Source organism: Misgurnus anguillicaudatus, chromosome 10 (genome assembly GCF_027580225.2).
Source record: "Misgurnus anguillicaudatus chromosome 10, ASM2758022v2, whole genome shotgun sequence".
Taxonomy (NCBI): Eukaryota; Metazoa; Chordata; class Actinopteri; order Cypriniformes; family Cobitidae; genus Misgurnus; species Misgurnus anguillicaudatus.
The window spans coordinates 17,332,752-17,348,849 of NC_073346.2; the positions used below are offsets into that span (position 1 = coordinate 17,332,752).

Here is a 16,098-nt window from a genome sequence, read left to right on the forward strand (position 1 = left end):
TCTATTGGGCTTGTGAGGTTGCTCTTACATCCACGTAACGTTACATACCACAGTTATATGATAAAAAAGCTTTGTTGAGTGTTTGACCTTTCAAACGCACACTGCCTAAATTACAGTATACAACACAGTAAGCGGGCATCAGAATCTAAATTGCGGCTGTTAAGTCCTTTCTTATCACTAACTTTGTATATTTCTACTGTTAAATTTCAGTTGTATTGTTAAGTGTTGTACCTTTATTTTTCTTTTGATGTTTTTTGTAAATTAAAACAGTTAAACATACATGTTTAGACACAGATTTTACAACAAGACATATCAAGCGATCTCTTCTAACAAAGCAATAGTGAAACGCAGTTACTTGAATAAAGTAAAATCTTTTACTTACTGTGTATATTGCTGTGTCATTTTTATCAGATCCAATATTAGTGGTGCTTTTAATCACAGTCTGTCTAGAATTCCCAACGTGATCTCATGAAAATACGTATCTATTTGTACGTAAAATGTGTCTATTGCAAACGTATGCATGAAACGTTTAAATAGATGCCTATACGTACAATATACACGTATTACGGCTTCAAAAACGTAAAACTCCTACGTTTTTTCACAATAATTACGTATAAATGCTTACGTATAGAGAATGTGAGATGACGTCAGGCTGCGCCGGAAGGATAGTTCTCTGCTGGAGTTACTGGTTTTTAACCACCCCTGTTCAATTTTATGTCTGAACGTTGAAATCTTTATGTACACTGAATTAAATAGAAAGTGTTATCTAATGGGAAAAGCTGTTATCGCAAAACAACAGTTTTTGGAAAAATGAAAGACTATATAGCGACACGTACGCGAGTTGGCAGCCCAATGGATAACAGACTTGACGTACCGCCTCCAACGTTACTGGGATACTCGGACATTTCGCGTTTTTATTTGAGATGTGTTGATGTAATTCTCCTTATCACGATTTTAACGCTTTAAGCAAACAATAAACTAAGTAGATTCTTTCATGCAATATGCATGACGTTAGTTTCACACTCTCGCGTTGTAGCATAATTTTTAATAATCACTTGTAGTAAATCATGTTTTTTACAGAACATTAGTAAGTTAGACATACAATATTGTCATATGCAATAAGGAATAACATATATAAAAATGGTACGCATTTTTCCCTTTCGCTTTGCTTGGACAACTTCCGGTCACGGCATTTCTCCTTTTGCATCTCCCGCGCACTGTGTGCTGTGCAAAGAAATATAGCGGTAAGCAATTCATCCATCCATCCATCCAACAGTTTTCTTATTTATATGATTTGTTAGGTGATATTGCATTCAAAGTAAACTATAATTTTAGTATGTGTATAGTTGCATGGTTACATGTAGTTTCTCGTTTAACGCGAAAATCTTTCAAATTTTATAATGTATTAAAGTGTCTGCAGCATGTGCTAATGTTATTCCTTACACTAAGTACTGTACTGTGTAAATGTAAGATATTTAATCCACCAGTTCATAATACACTTGAAAAAGCTCACTTAACTCGTGTAACGTTAGCTCCTTACCATCTTGAAACGGCTTGGACCAGCTTTAACATGTTTAATTTAAGTTATTGAAGTAACCTTAAAACAGCACCACACCAGCAACGTTAATCAGCATGAAAATTGTATTGATCTATGCTATTTTGTAGAAGCATAACAATATAACATTGCATTGAATGATTTTTACAGGTGTTCTCATGCGTGTGTCACAGGATGCCTGGATCAACTTTCAAAAAATGTAAATCATACAATGTCCAAATTTCTGTGGCTTGCAAAACCTGCAAACACTGCAGACAAAAGCAAGAAATGAAAAAAGCAATACAAGTTGCCAAACAAAAAATAAATGAGCAATGGAAAGTTGCAAATAATTTCTGTAAACTTGTAAATTCTGGGTGTACATGTTCTGGTAGGTCATTATTTAATACATCCCAATGCCTTGCCTTGCCTAATACATTCCAATGTTGAAGTTGCCCTTTATTGTGTCTGAATGTTTATATGTGTCTCTATACGTTAGCATGTGTGTTTGTAACCACTGTTTGTTTTTTAAATTATTCCAGAAATCTTTCTTGTCACATACATTACCTATTTCACAGCAGAGGACTGCGGTGCTGCTGTACAAACCTCTTCTGCAGCAGCCAATGTCCCTCATCTGCCTGTCTCACAATCACTTAAAGGTAACACTTATACTACTAACTCTCTATCTGTCCATTCTTTCATCCGTACATCCTCCCTACCATCCATCCATACATCCTACCTAGACCTGTCCATCTGTCTGTCCATTCATTATTCATTATTCAGTCTGCAAGTTTCTGTCTATCTAATCACTTTACACTTTCTTTAGGTCCAAAAGACTCCAGTGCTGCTGTACAAACCTTCTGCTGCAGTCAATGTCCCTCATCTGTCTGTCTCACAATCACTTAAAGGTAACACTTACGCCGCGTATCCGTAGCGTGGGCAGTTCGTGAGGAGAGCGTTTGCTGCGCGTGTCCATTGTGCTTTCACAACGGCTGCGTTTGCAGCACATACTGTGCAGTTTAATAACAGTATAAAAATCTCAACTTCTCAATTACTTTATTTTACATGCATTAATCAGCAAAACCTCTTCAAGACGCTTTTTGATGGTCAGTGTAATTTATGTAACTGTGATTTGTTTAACCCACATTGTTTTCGTGCTGTTCTGGTCCGTGTAATGACAGATATAGATACACAATTATAGACATAAAAAGCCCATGGCACATTATTAAATCTGTTTCTCTGAAGTTTTACGATAAAATAAAAAAAATCACTCAGTGATTGACAGCATGAAGTAGTCGATCGTGTTTCCCTTCAACAGTTTAAGCATAGATTTATAGATGTATCTATTTCTCTGAAGATTATAGATGAGGACTCATTTAGTGCTGGGCAGACAGTGAATGACAGCAATCTTTTGGTGTTTTTAAAGGTGCCCTTCCTCTGGCGTTTTTATTGTTTTAGACTGTTGTCTGAGGTCTACTCATGACGTTTGCATGGTTTTTACATTCAAAAACATCAAAAGCAATAAGTAATAGGCCATTTTGTACCCTGATTTTGAGGCTGGTTAGAGAAGTGATCCGTTTTAATGGGCGGGCTGCTTTTGTTGTGGTTTTCCTTTTCCTCAAATGAAACAATCTTCAGTCTTAGGTTCTGATTTCAAGAGATAGACTTTTATTTTCCGGACAAAATAATAAGCCGAGCCTGCCTGATGAACTCTCCCAGAACCAGCCTGGCCGGCCTGGGAGAAATCTTCAAACCAGTCTGAAGCTCTGAGCCAGGCTTGGTAAATATATATGGTCTTTGTCCCTCCCCTCCATATGCTTTAACAATATGTTTCTGTTCAGGCTTGTAACTTGAAGAATCACATGACAGTCCCCAGACCAGACCAGTGTCTCCTTTCCTTGACCTATTTGACCCTTGGCTATTTGCTAATACTAAAATCCTTTGTGCCCTGAAACATGAATACACACAGCTGGGTTCCAATAGCAATCCCATGGCAAACAAACTCCTGATCCACACAACATAACACATGACCTGCATAACTTCATAGTAAACAAATTGCGTGTGATTATAATGGTAAACTCATATTCATCATATTAATGTAGATTGGGATTAAAATAAAACTTCTTCATAATCCCCGCTCTGAGGCTTAATTTAGCCTCACCTTTCCTGTTTATTTTAATCCGGAGTGCAGTTTCATAATTCAGCGTTTCAATTATTAATATCTTGTGGCTAAAGAAAGCCACTATACCTTACCAATTACTAAATTATGCCACTGCACTTCGAACTATGGACAATAAGACAAACATCTTTCCATTCTCATTTTGACTTGAATGTAAAAGTAAAAGTACTTAAGCCCTAAACAGTTTGTGCGCAATTGGTTCTACGCTTACAGTTATCGTTTTAGCTATGTAGAGTATATGATAAAGCATCGTAAATGTAAAGTCAACGTTAATGAATCCAAGTAAAAAATAATAAAACAAAAGTAAAGTATGCATAATAAACACAAATTAAATGTTATAGATTCAGTGTTCAAATTCAAAACAAGTAAATATAACTAATTGATACTGAATTGAAGCATAAAAAGTAAAAATTAATTATAATAAACAAGTATAAATGTAAGTTCATTCAAATAAACAAAGTAAAGAGCAATAACCAATAATAAAACTAGGTAAAGATGGCATAATAAACACAAATAAATGTAGATTAATTCAAATAACATAAGAAAATGTGAGCCACTAATATACTGAGTAAAGATTGCAACACAAATGAAAGTAAAGTATTCCAAACATAACAAGTTAATGTAAATAACCAATAATAAACTAATTAAAGATTGCATAATACACACATAAATGTAATTAATTCAAATAAAACTAGTAAATGGAAATAACCAATAATACAACTAAGTAAATCATGCATAATAATTCTTGATAACAATTTAAATGAAATTTTTTTTCCCCATCCTCATCAGAGGTGCTTGAATTCTCATTTACTATTTGTAAATTCATTTCTGTCTTGTAACGTAATTCCTGATAACATTCTTGTTGATTTCAAGTAAATTTTTCCATCATATTTTAACTTTCATTTGGTTCTCTAACCAGACACCAATGCCTCATTTACCCACTAACCTCTAATTAAAATTGATTCAGTATATGTTATCATGTATTTTTAATGGCTGCATCTAGTTGTTATCCTAAGTTAATTAATGCCTTATTTGTAAACTTAATAATCTACTTTTTGATTGTAGTACTGTACATAATTTATTTGTTCTGTATTCTTATTCTGACAAAACTTTATTAAATTCCTTATTTAGCTTAAACCCATGCCTTAATCTAATTTGGTATCCATTTGGTTGATCAACAGAATCTGCATATAATTTATGATTAATTGTTTTGTTCATCCTTTTATAAGGATTCTAAATACCCTTCTTTTGTAGTGATTTCTTGTCTCCGTCATATTTAAGTACTTTTTCTCTCCCTCCCAATGAGGTCAAATATTTTCTTTTTCTACCAATCCAGAATAATTCCCAATCGATATTATTTGATCTTCAAATATCTTCATTGTATATGTTGCTCTGATTTGATTATAATATTCTTCTAATAGAATTTCTTTCTCCCTTTTAAACCTTAAGTTATACTTATGTCTTCACAATAGATCTAGAGTTTTTTTTTTTTTTTGTGTTTTTTTTTTTTTTAGTTGATTCATTCAAAATTCCTGTTATAAAACATTTCCTATTTAATTTCCTTAAGTCTATAATTCCATAAGGCTTATATTTTGTTGATTGTAATCTTACTTTACCATTCAGAATTTTTACTGTACCATTCTGAAATATCTATCCTTCCTTTTTATTTTTAGTGTTTTGTTATTTACGTCCATTGACACAAATTTCCAAATTGTGGCCTACCAGATGTATTTTTAAACTCAGAATTTCCCAAAAGACCTGAATATTATCCAGATAAATTGACCTTAAACTTTTTCTCGTAATCCATACGAATTCTTGTTGAATTTATCACCCCAAAGTATGTGGACTTGAAAATGTTATTGCATTATTGAAATCTGGTTTTGCAAATATATTTCCTTAACTGTAAATATTCCCCATTTGTATCATTGTTATCTTTGGGATGTTTCCCATAAAATGTCCACCTTAAGTTCTCTGTTCAATGTCTCTATGTTTTCAGTCTTTCTTTCAGAGTCTGTTCCTTTGAAATTATTGCAGATCTTTCACTGGGCCTTGTTTAAGGCAAAAGTCCATCGCCAGGAAGTTTAATTGACTTTAGCAATGCAAATCTTCTGTAGTAATCGGTTTCGTTCTTTAATTGACTGTAGCAATGCAAATTTTCTGTAGTAATAAGTTTCGTTCTTTTCAATTCAATTTCTTTTGACAATTTCTCTTTTTCACTTTTTCCTCTCGGTGCTCAAACTTTGCTCTCCATCCGTCGGTATACTTGAATTGCTTTAACTTTGATTTGGTTTTGATGTTTCTTCTTTCATATCATTGGCATTCTTTCTCCTTCTCTCCTTCCTACGAGCTCTGCTATACAGTGGCTGCTCCTCCCACTTGGACGTTCTGGGACTGGTCTCATCCTGTCTCTCCCAGTTAGGCCCCCTGTGGCCGTGTTTGGCCTCCTCCAACCTCTCGAACCTCAGATAAGCTAGATCATCTCGCACTCATCAAGTCATGTTTTCTCATCTCCTCCTCAACTCCTTTCAGCTTTTTCTGTACACAAATAACTCAATACATAGACAATTAGTTTGTTCATATAACACTTAATTCCAGATGTTTTTACAATACGCATAGGTCTATCGGCGAATATTTCATGCAGTGTTAAAGGTGTACGGTTGTTAGTTTAGGTAAAACATAAGTTCTGTTATGATTAGTATTTTCACACATTTTGTTAAGTATGGCTTTGATGATTATTCCTTTTCTATACCTTTTTATCTACCATCCTTTGTGATTATAGATGATAGTCAAATTTTTCTTCTCTCTTATCCGTCACATCCGTTTTTCCCTTCTTATCCCAACTCAAAATCTTCATTCTCCTCATGAATCAAATAATTTATTTTCATTCCACTTATTCACCCCATGTACATCTATGATAATAATATTTATGACTGAAATTTTTCACTTCTATGCAATCTAAAAAGATCTCCTGACACTCTGAGGCCCTTTTTAGCTTCCACATCTGTTTGCCCATGCTGGCAAATCAACTGTTCTCCTGTGTCCCTATAACTCAATGACAACCAATCATTTTATCAACTTTTTAGCATTAATCAACCAAATTAACTTTCCGCATGTTGGAATAGTAGTTCATCCATTCTAAACCTGTATAATATTTTCCCTTATAATTAAATACGTAAATGAAAGTATCTACTTCTTATGCAAATCATAATTCACAGTAAAAATGTTTATTAAATGAAGAAACAGTTGTAAGCAAAGTCTGTAATTTTTTGGATCATCAATCTTTTCTTGTCATTAATTGCTCTTAAATCGTGACTAGATACAATTTAGATTTATTTCCTTAAATCGTATGTTTGTTACAATAATTAGTTATTTCTTTTTTCTATTCTCACAGCTTTTTCTTGTTTACCTTTTATAGTATCCTATGGTGTTTTTTCAATTTATTTCTTTTATCTATTTTATTTTCCTTTCTGCCATAGCTGTTCTATGCCATTTATATTTGCTTTTTAGCTTAGTATCATCATTGGAGTTCTAACTTCCTCGTTAGAATACCAAATTCAAACCCCCCCAATTTTCATTATGCATTTCTTCCTGTCAGATTAATAGGAGTCTGATTTGATTTCAGAAAAGGTAGTCACACCTAACAGCATAAGTTCTTGATCAGCCTTTAAATTTGTCTAGCTGATTTTCACTTAAAGATTGTATGTGTCCCTACAGTTATAAAGTCCTTTGCTAAACATTGAACGGCTGTTTCACTCTTTCCCCTCTTTCACTCAAAGGCTCGTATGAAAATGAAAAAGTATAGTCCAGTTTTTCTCTTGTCTCCAAGAACAATATTGTCTTTGTGGGTCTCTTTCTGGACTCCACTCAGTCTTTTTTTTTTTTTTTTTTTCCGTGCAGTGCCCCCTTCACTGCTTGAGATCAGTTATAGTCCCATTCTTGTATGATGTGTTCTCAGTCCAGTTTATGAGTTCTCCTGTCTTTGCAACTCCAACACTTTGATGTCACACAGTTTTTGCCATTGTCTTTTCATCGCCAGCTTTTGTTCACTTTCTTGAATGTCAAAGGATCAGAATGATCAGCCCACAAGGTTTTAGCTTGACCCATGCAAAATATTGCCTTTTGATTTAAAATAAAATTTATTTTGTGACCACCTTCAATCATCAGATGAAGACTCCTCTTCATTTTGTAATAATTTATCTTTGTATAATTTATCTGTATCATTCACCTTTTAATAATTTTCCTGTCCTTTTTATTTTTCTCTTTATTTCCACCTTTAATAACTTGGTCTCTCTTTTTTTTCTCTCTAATTTGTTGTTTTTCTTTCAAAGCTTTACTTCTGTCTTCCTGCTAGATTTTAATCTCACAATTCCCTCGAGCTATGGGAGTTGACCTTCCCCCTCCCTTTCTCTCTCTCTCTCTTTCTCTCCTTCTCCCTTTGAGCATTTCTTTGTCTGTTAATTATCTCCTCTTATCTTTCATTAGTTTATATTTTAATTTAATTGTATTTCTCACACAATGCCACATCAAATGTTTCCTCATTTGAACTCCAATTATTTTATTTTCTAATTCTCCACACAACAATTGTTTAATCCTTATTTTTCCATTAATGTGACTGCCATAATCTTTTCTTTGCAATATAACACACCTTATATTTTATAATTATTTCTCATTTAACCACTTCACAAACTTATTGTTTTTATTTATCCAATTTATATATTCCCCAAATTGTTACTTAGATTTCCAATGTGTTTTTAAAATAAAATTTCCTTTATAATATTTTGTAGTGTTTTGTCAAATAGAATCAAATACCATCACCAACATCTGTCCTTTTTTGGACAAGCAATCTTTTCCTATTGAGCACAATTTTTTATTTTAATCAATCCTTTAAATGAATTATTTAATTTCTAGAAGTAGCTGTATCACTGTAATAACTAATATTTTTGGCTACAATACCTCAGAACCACAATGTCTTCAATTCTAATCTTTAATACCGAGCATTTATAACTGTCTCTTATTCATACTCTTACTCATATTTTCAAACTTTATCTCCTTTTTTTTATAGTTTTAAACAATCTTCACTCCTGTAACACAACACCTCTCTGTGCTCTCTACAGAGCAACAGAAGAAAGACACCCCCCCACTCTTTCCATCTCAGACATGCTCACACACAGACTCACTGTATCACAGACACATTGCATTCTCACACAAATAAAATAAAACAACTCTATCTAGATTACCTGGCCAAGTTCATCTTTCCACTACACTTCCACCAACGTGAAAAAGATTCACTTACACAATTTACCAATCCGACCTGACAAATAAAACAAAAACAATATCTCTCATCAGCCCGGGCCTTCCAAAACAACAAGACAAATAACACATAGACCGTACCTGACCTGCAGGACTTAATAACTCTTCTCTACAAACCCCAACGTGTCTGCCCCGACACGGTAACACTCAGGTTCGCAAAACTTCTTAGGCATTTTCTCAACTTAACATTAAATCTCTATCCAAGCCACTCAACGACAAAAATAAAACAATAAAACTCATTCACACAACAAACCATCATCTGTCCTAGCACACATTCCTTTTGGAAATGAAACCCTTTATTCTTATCATTTAATCTAGTAATCTTTTAATTTCCCCTTTTATTCTTAAATTTGGAAGAGCATTTGATTTTTACCACCCCGAGCCATCTCAGGTGAACAATACAATCTTTAAACAAGCAAAACTGCTCATCTCTGTAGGTGGCCACCTGATTGCATTGTCCATTGAGAAAGCCAGCTGTGGTCTCAGGTTCTGTTCTCCTTTTGATGTCCCATCTGGTGTCAATTGTTTTTACCAAACCTTAAATTTCAAGTGTATATTTGATAACCTATAAACCAAATTGTTAACCCAACCATTTTTCAGTAATAACCCATTAGCATTTATTTATTTATTTATTTATTTATTTATTTATTTATTTATTTATTTATTTATTTAATTTTTTTTAGGGCTCATTCTTCCACACTCTAACATAGTAATTTACCCTATACTCACAGGATATACCCCCCTTAACAGCCCAACTGCCCAAGGGAAAGCCTCTCCCTGCTTTACCAGATTCACGTTCACATTTCTCTCACTAACACACATTATGCAGCTGCATACATACACACTCAAACACAAATCATTCAACAAATAACCAATCGTTAATTCACATAACGATTTAAACTCTTATCCGTTCTCTTAACTTAACCCTCTACGTCATCCACTTACTGACAGACGCAGCATATGCACCCTTGCATACAAAACTCTTATCCGTTCTCTTTTACTTAAACCTCTACGTCATCCTTTTCCCCGATAGACGCAGCATATGCAACCTTGCATACAAAACTCTTACGCGTTCTCTTTTACTTAAAATCTCTACGTCATCCTTTTCCCCGATAGACGCAGCATATGCAACCTTGCATACAAAACTCTTACGCGTTCTCTTTTACTAAAATCTGTTTCAAGTCACTGTGATCATCAACGCCAACTCATCAGTAAGAAAATACAGATTCATGCATGCATGCCTTAGTTAGATTGTATCCTTGAAATCAAAACCCAGTTCACATCTATGGTTCTTAAATTTAGAAGAGCTTAAATTTCTCACCACGTTGAGCAAAGTCTGGCAAACAACACAAACCTAATTTAATAAGCAAAAAGTGCTTACCTTATGGCCATACGCTGTTTGTGTTGCTCGTCAGATTTGCCCAGGTGGTGTGACTGTCCAGCTCTTTTCTATCCCGGGTTTCGGCACCAAATGTTGTGGTTTTCCTTTTCCTCAAATGAAACAATCTTCAGTCTTAGGTTCTGATTTCAAGAGATAGACTTTTATTTTCCGGACAAAATAATAAGCCGAGCCTGCCTGATGAACTCTCCCAGAACCAGCCTGGCCGGCCTGGGAGAAATCTTCAAACCAGTCTGAAGCTCTGAGCCAGGCTTGGTAAATATATATGGTCTTTGTCCCTCCCCTCCATATGCTTTAACAATATGTTTCTGTTCAGGCTTGTAACTTGAAGAATCACATGACAGTCCCCAGACCAGACCAGTGTCTCCTTTCCTTGACCTATTTGACCCTTGGCTATTTGCTAATACTAAAATCCTTTGTGCCCTGAAACATGAATACACACAGCTGGGTTCCAATAGCAATCCCATGGCAAACAAACTCCTGATCCACACAACATAACACATGACCTGCATAACTTCATAGTAAACAAATTGCGTGTGATTATAATGGTAAACTCATATTCATCATATTAATGTAGATTGGGATTAAAATAAAACTTCTTCACTTTGACGACTTGGATGTAAACGCCCACTGCTATGATTGGATAACAGTTTATCGTTCAAACTAACTTTCAATTTAATCTCATGTGTGATCAGTTTAATGTTAAGTGAGTGTCTTAAGACACAGTGTCTTTCTTACACACGCATATTTTATCATAAACCCTTTTGACACACACACACGCGTGTCTTTTATCGTAAACCCACGCACAAAAAAACACATGTGTCTTTTATCGTAAACCCTTTCGATGCGCGTGTAGCAGCGCCCACACACACACACACACACACACGTCTTTTACATAAACCCTTCGACGCGCGTGTAACGAATGCACAAACACACACATGTGTTTTTTATCACATTCAATGCGTGTGCATCATGAATTCGCGTGAATCGCGTCCCTCTGAAGAGAAATCCTAGCCGCAACTGATAGTGACACATAGTACTAAAGTGTTTTACTCACACAAACACGCGTGTCTTTTATCATAAACCCTTTCAAAGCGTGTGCAGCATGAATTCGCGTCCCTCGGAAGAGAAAATACCGGCCGCCACAGTGACACATAGTACTAAAGTGTTTTACTCACACAAACACGCGTGTCTTTTATCATAAACCCTTTCAAAGCGTGTGCAAAATGATTTCGCGTCCCTCGGAAGAGAAAACACCGGCCGCCACAGTGACACATAGTACTAATGTTTTACTCACATAAGCTGCGCCATTCTGTCAGGATCCAATATTGATAGAGGAGCATTGCTTTTTAATCGCAGTCTCTCTTCAAATCCAGCGTTCTTCTGAACATCCAAACATGTAGCAACTGTTATGATTCCCTCGTTTAATAGGAATGATGTCTCTCGACGAAAAACAATGGCCCAAATACGGTACGGTTGACGTTTAGCCATCCTTGCTGTAACTTGTTATGAAAACTAACTCAAATACACGTAATATGTGGGCGCGGTCTCAAGTTGAAGAGCTCATGAATAGTAATGACCTCGATCAGTTCCACGTCACACTGATAAGCTTTTCAAACTGACCTGATTTCTCCGCTTATGTCTTTTCAGTGGCTAGAGCTGACAAAGGAGGTGGAAGTTAATTTTCACATTCACGACACAACACAAACACATATGGACCTTACACATATCAAAAAATACAAGTAAAAACGGTTTTATGTGGAAGGGCCTCTTTAAATATTTCATTGCTTTCTTTTAAGTTGCTCAAAGTCATGACTGTTTGAAACACACTTGGCGTCACATTTATGATTTTATAGTAAAATTACACTTTTTTACGTCGATCCATGACCATTTAAAACATAAACAATGCACTGTCACTTTAATTGAGCGTGAGCAGCACAGCAAAAAACTCTCTATTTGTCCATCCTCCCATCCATACATCCTCCCTACCATCCATCCATACGTCCTACCTACCTGTCCATCTGTCTGTCCATTCATCATCCAGTCTGCAAGTTTCTGTCTATCTTGTCTGTCTGTCTGTCTATCCATTCATCATCTAGTCTGCAAGTTTCTGTCTATCTAATCTGTCATTTTACACTTTCTTTAGGTCCAAAAGACTCCAGTGCTGCTGTACAAACCTCTTCTGCAGCAGCCAATGACCCTCATCTGGCTGTCTCACAATCACTTAAAGGTAACACTTATACTAGCAACTCTCTATCTGTCCATCCATAAATTCATACATTCTCTCATCCATATATTCTCCCTCCCATTCTTCCATACATCCTCCCTAGACCTGTCTATCTAATCTGTCTGTCTGTCTGTCTGTCTGTCCATTCATCATCCAGTCTGCAAGTTTCTGTCTATCTTGTCTGTCTGTCTGTCTGTCTGTCCATTCATCATCCAGTCTGCAAGTTTCTGTCTATCTTGTCTGTCTGTCTGTCTATCCATTCATCGTCTAGTCTGCAAGTTTCTGTCTATCTAATCTGTCATTTTACACTTTCTTTAGGTCCAAAAGACTCCAGTGCTGCTGTACAAACCTCTTCTGCAGCAGCCAATGACCCTCATCTGCCTGTCTCACAATCACTTAAAGGTAACACTTATACTACTAACTCTCTATCTGTCCATTCTTCCATCCATACATCCTCCCTACCATCCATCCATACGTCCTACCTAGACCTGTCCATCTGTCTGTCCATTCATCATTCAGTCAGCATATTCTGTCTATCTAATCACTTTACACTTTCTTTAGGTCCAAAAGACTCCAGTGCTGCTGTACAAACCTCTTCTGCTGCAGAAAATGACCCTCATCTGTCTGTCTCACAATCACTTTAAGGTAACACTTATACTACCAACTCTCTATCTGTCCATCCATAAATTCATACATCCTCTCATCAATATATTCTCCCTCCCATTCTTCCATACATCCTCCCTAGACCTGTCTATCTAATCTGTCTGTCTGTCTGTCTGTCTGTCCATTCATCATCTAGTCTGCAAGTTTCTGTCTTTCTAATCTGTCATTTTAAACTTTCTTTAGGTCCAAAAGACTCCAGTGCTGCTGTACAAACCTCTTCTGCTGCAGCCAATGTCACTCATCTGTCTGTCTCACAATCACTTAAAGGTAACACTTATACTACTAACTCTCTATCTGTCCATTCTTCCATCCATACATCCTCCCTACCATCCATCCATACGTCCTACCTAGACCTGTCCATCTGTCTGTCCATTCATAATTCAGTCAGCATATTCTGTCTATCTAATCACTTTACACTTTCTTTAGGTCCAAAAGACTCCAGTGCTGTGTACAAACCTCTTCTGCAGCAGAAAATGACCCTCATCTGTCTGTCTCACAAACAAACAAATTTCGGTACAAGATTAAAGGTAATTCCCTGAATGAATTTTTGCTTGCTTATTACAATATTTAACACATTCATGTTTACTGAATCTATAGACACATCAAAAAATCTATGAACACATCGGGCAAAAAGAATGTGGTTTGCAAAATGAAAAACATTTAGTGGTAACCAATTGAAGTAGTTTGGAGAAGATTTTTTTAGTAGGAAAAGAGATCCATTGTCATCTTTCTGCATCCACACTGTATATGCCTTTTTTATTTTCTATCCTACATCCGGCATTGTGTTGTTTAAAGCCTCAGTCCTTCTCAAATAGTAATATGATTGTTTATGCTCTCTTCCTATTAGACTGTCCTGTGCATTTACTCAAAGAACACTTTCCATTTGTAAAAACCATGGGAACGAGAAAAGCAAAAAATGTAAGTAACATTGAGTTTTTATTTGGCTTGAATTTAAATTTCTGTGCAGGATCAGAGAGCTTTGTGATAAATTTCTTTGTTAAAAGAAATGGTTAAAATGTCGAAAATAAAACGTATTATTTGCTTATTTTCAAGGGAATAAACAAACAAAGGTTTCGGTGGCAGCCTTGCTCTGGCTGGTATGTATTTTTTATATTAGTTTGTAAATATAAAATATTATTATAAATATAATATAAATAATAAACATATACATTGTCACAGTTTTACATAAGTTTGTTTAATTTTTATTCTCTCTGTCTTCTAATATTTTGCTACTTAAATTCTACAGTGTTACTTGCATCTTTTTTTAATAAATGTCAGTTAGGGTGAAAAAACAATGTACTTTTTTATATTTATATTTTAAACTTATATTGTTTTTCAGTGGAGTAAAGTGGAAGGACACATGGGAGCTTCATTCGGATGAATAAAGTAATGGGTTTTTTTTTTCAAAAGCTTACTGCACTAAACCCTTAAATGTATGTTAACCATTAATATTTTATATTGTTTTATGTTTTTCTATACAGACATTTGAAAACATTTAACTATGTTGATTGATCTGTGTATCTATTGGCCATGTACAGTTATTTTTATCTTGACTGCTCCCTCTTATAGTATTTGTTAATTTGTCCCCCCGCTCTGTTCTCTGTTACCCTTTTGTTTTCCTATGTTTTGTCCTCTGTCCGTTTTCCTCCTCTGTGGTTCCCTGCAGGAATCCTGACCCTTGACGTTTTGCCAGCCCTGTATTGCCCGAGTCCTCTCAAACACTGACGAAGAAATTGACATTGTGGAGAGTTTTGATGATCTTTTGTTGTTCAATAAACATGAATCTGCACACTGCATGAGTCCTTGCCTCATATGTACCCAACTCTAATGCATATTTATCAAAGAACTGTGCTAGTTAAAAATAAGTATAGCAGTTTATATATGTTATACACAGACGGGGTATATAGAACATATTGTATATTGTGATTATAACTATAGAAAAATTGATATAAAATGTATTATTATTTGTTTCCTTTTACATAATATTTTTATATTTACAATATTGCATTCAATAGTTATTATTAAATATACTACTTTACTGTTGTTTTTATAAAGGTATCTCATAAATTGTGAATAACATTAACAGCATGACCATTTTGTAGTGCTACTATCAGTAACTTTTGTACATAGTTAAGAAAAATGTTTTTTTTTTGTGGTAATTAGACAAAAACTGTAGTCTTTTGCAGACATTCTATAACATTTACCTTCTGTATTTCTGTGTCATCGTCAGAATTCAAATCATAATGAAATTGAATTTAATTGTAATTTAATGTCAGTTCTTACGTGAGCATTTTAGTATATGCACAATTTTACCACTGGAAGGTCCACAACAGAGGATGTGTATCATATAGACCATAAGGGCATTCAAGATGGTACATTTCACTCAAATAAATGTCAAAAACTCTTTAAGAGTTTGTTCAAGTAACAGCATGCAATGGTTTACCTGTAAATGTCTGTAACTATTCCTAATCCTTAGTCCAAGTACTTATGTCAAGAAACATCTCTGTTCTTACAGAAACAGAAAGTAACACTGTTCCAACAGTAAATTTGGTCCTTAAATCTGGATAAACATTGATACCTACATAAAGTGAAGGAATGTGTGACATGCTTGTCAAGTATGCAACACAAACCTGAAATGTGACCCCTGCATTTAACCCATCACAGTGAGTAGTGAACAGATGCACTGCAAGTACTGAACACACACACCCAAAGCAGTGGGCACACCAGGAGCAATCACAGGTGCCTTGCTCAAGGGCACCACAGTCGCAACCTGCCAGACCTGAGAATCA

The 16,098-nt window shown here is 35.2% G+C and overlaps 2 long non-coding RNA genes across 2 annotated transcripts; both read left to right on the forward strand.

Annotated features, from left to right (window-relative positions):
• The first annotated feature begins 697 nt into the window (after window positions 1-697).
• Window positions 698-12,659, forward strand: LOC129439391 (uncharacterized). The gene is made up of 3 exons (XR_012371464.1): window positions 698-1,244; window positions 1,706-2,190; window positions 12,566-12,659. It is a non-coding gene; the product is annotated as an uncharacterized lncRNA (long non-coding RNA).
• Window positions 12,660-13,490: 831 nt separating this feature from the next.
• LOC129433499 (uncharacterized) lies at window positions 13,491-15,672 on the forward strand. The gene is made up of 6 exons (XR_012371708.1): window positions 13,491-13,576; window positions 13,736-13,836; window positions 14,157-14,227; window positions 14,363-14,406; window positions 14,649-14,695; window positions 14,976-15,672. It is a non-coding gene; the product is annotated as an uncharacterized lncRNA (long non-coding RNA).
• The last annotated feature ends 426 nt before the right edge of the window (window positions 15,673-16,098 follow it).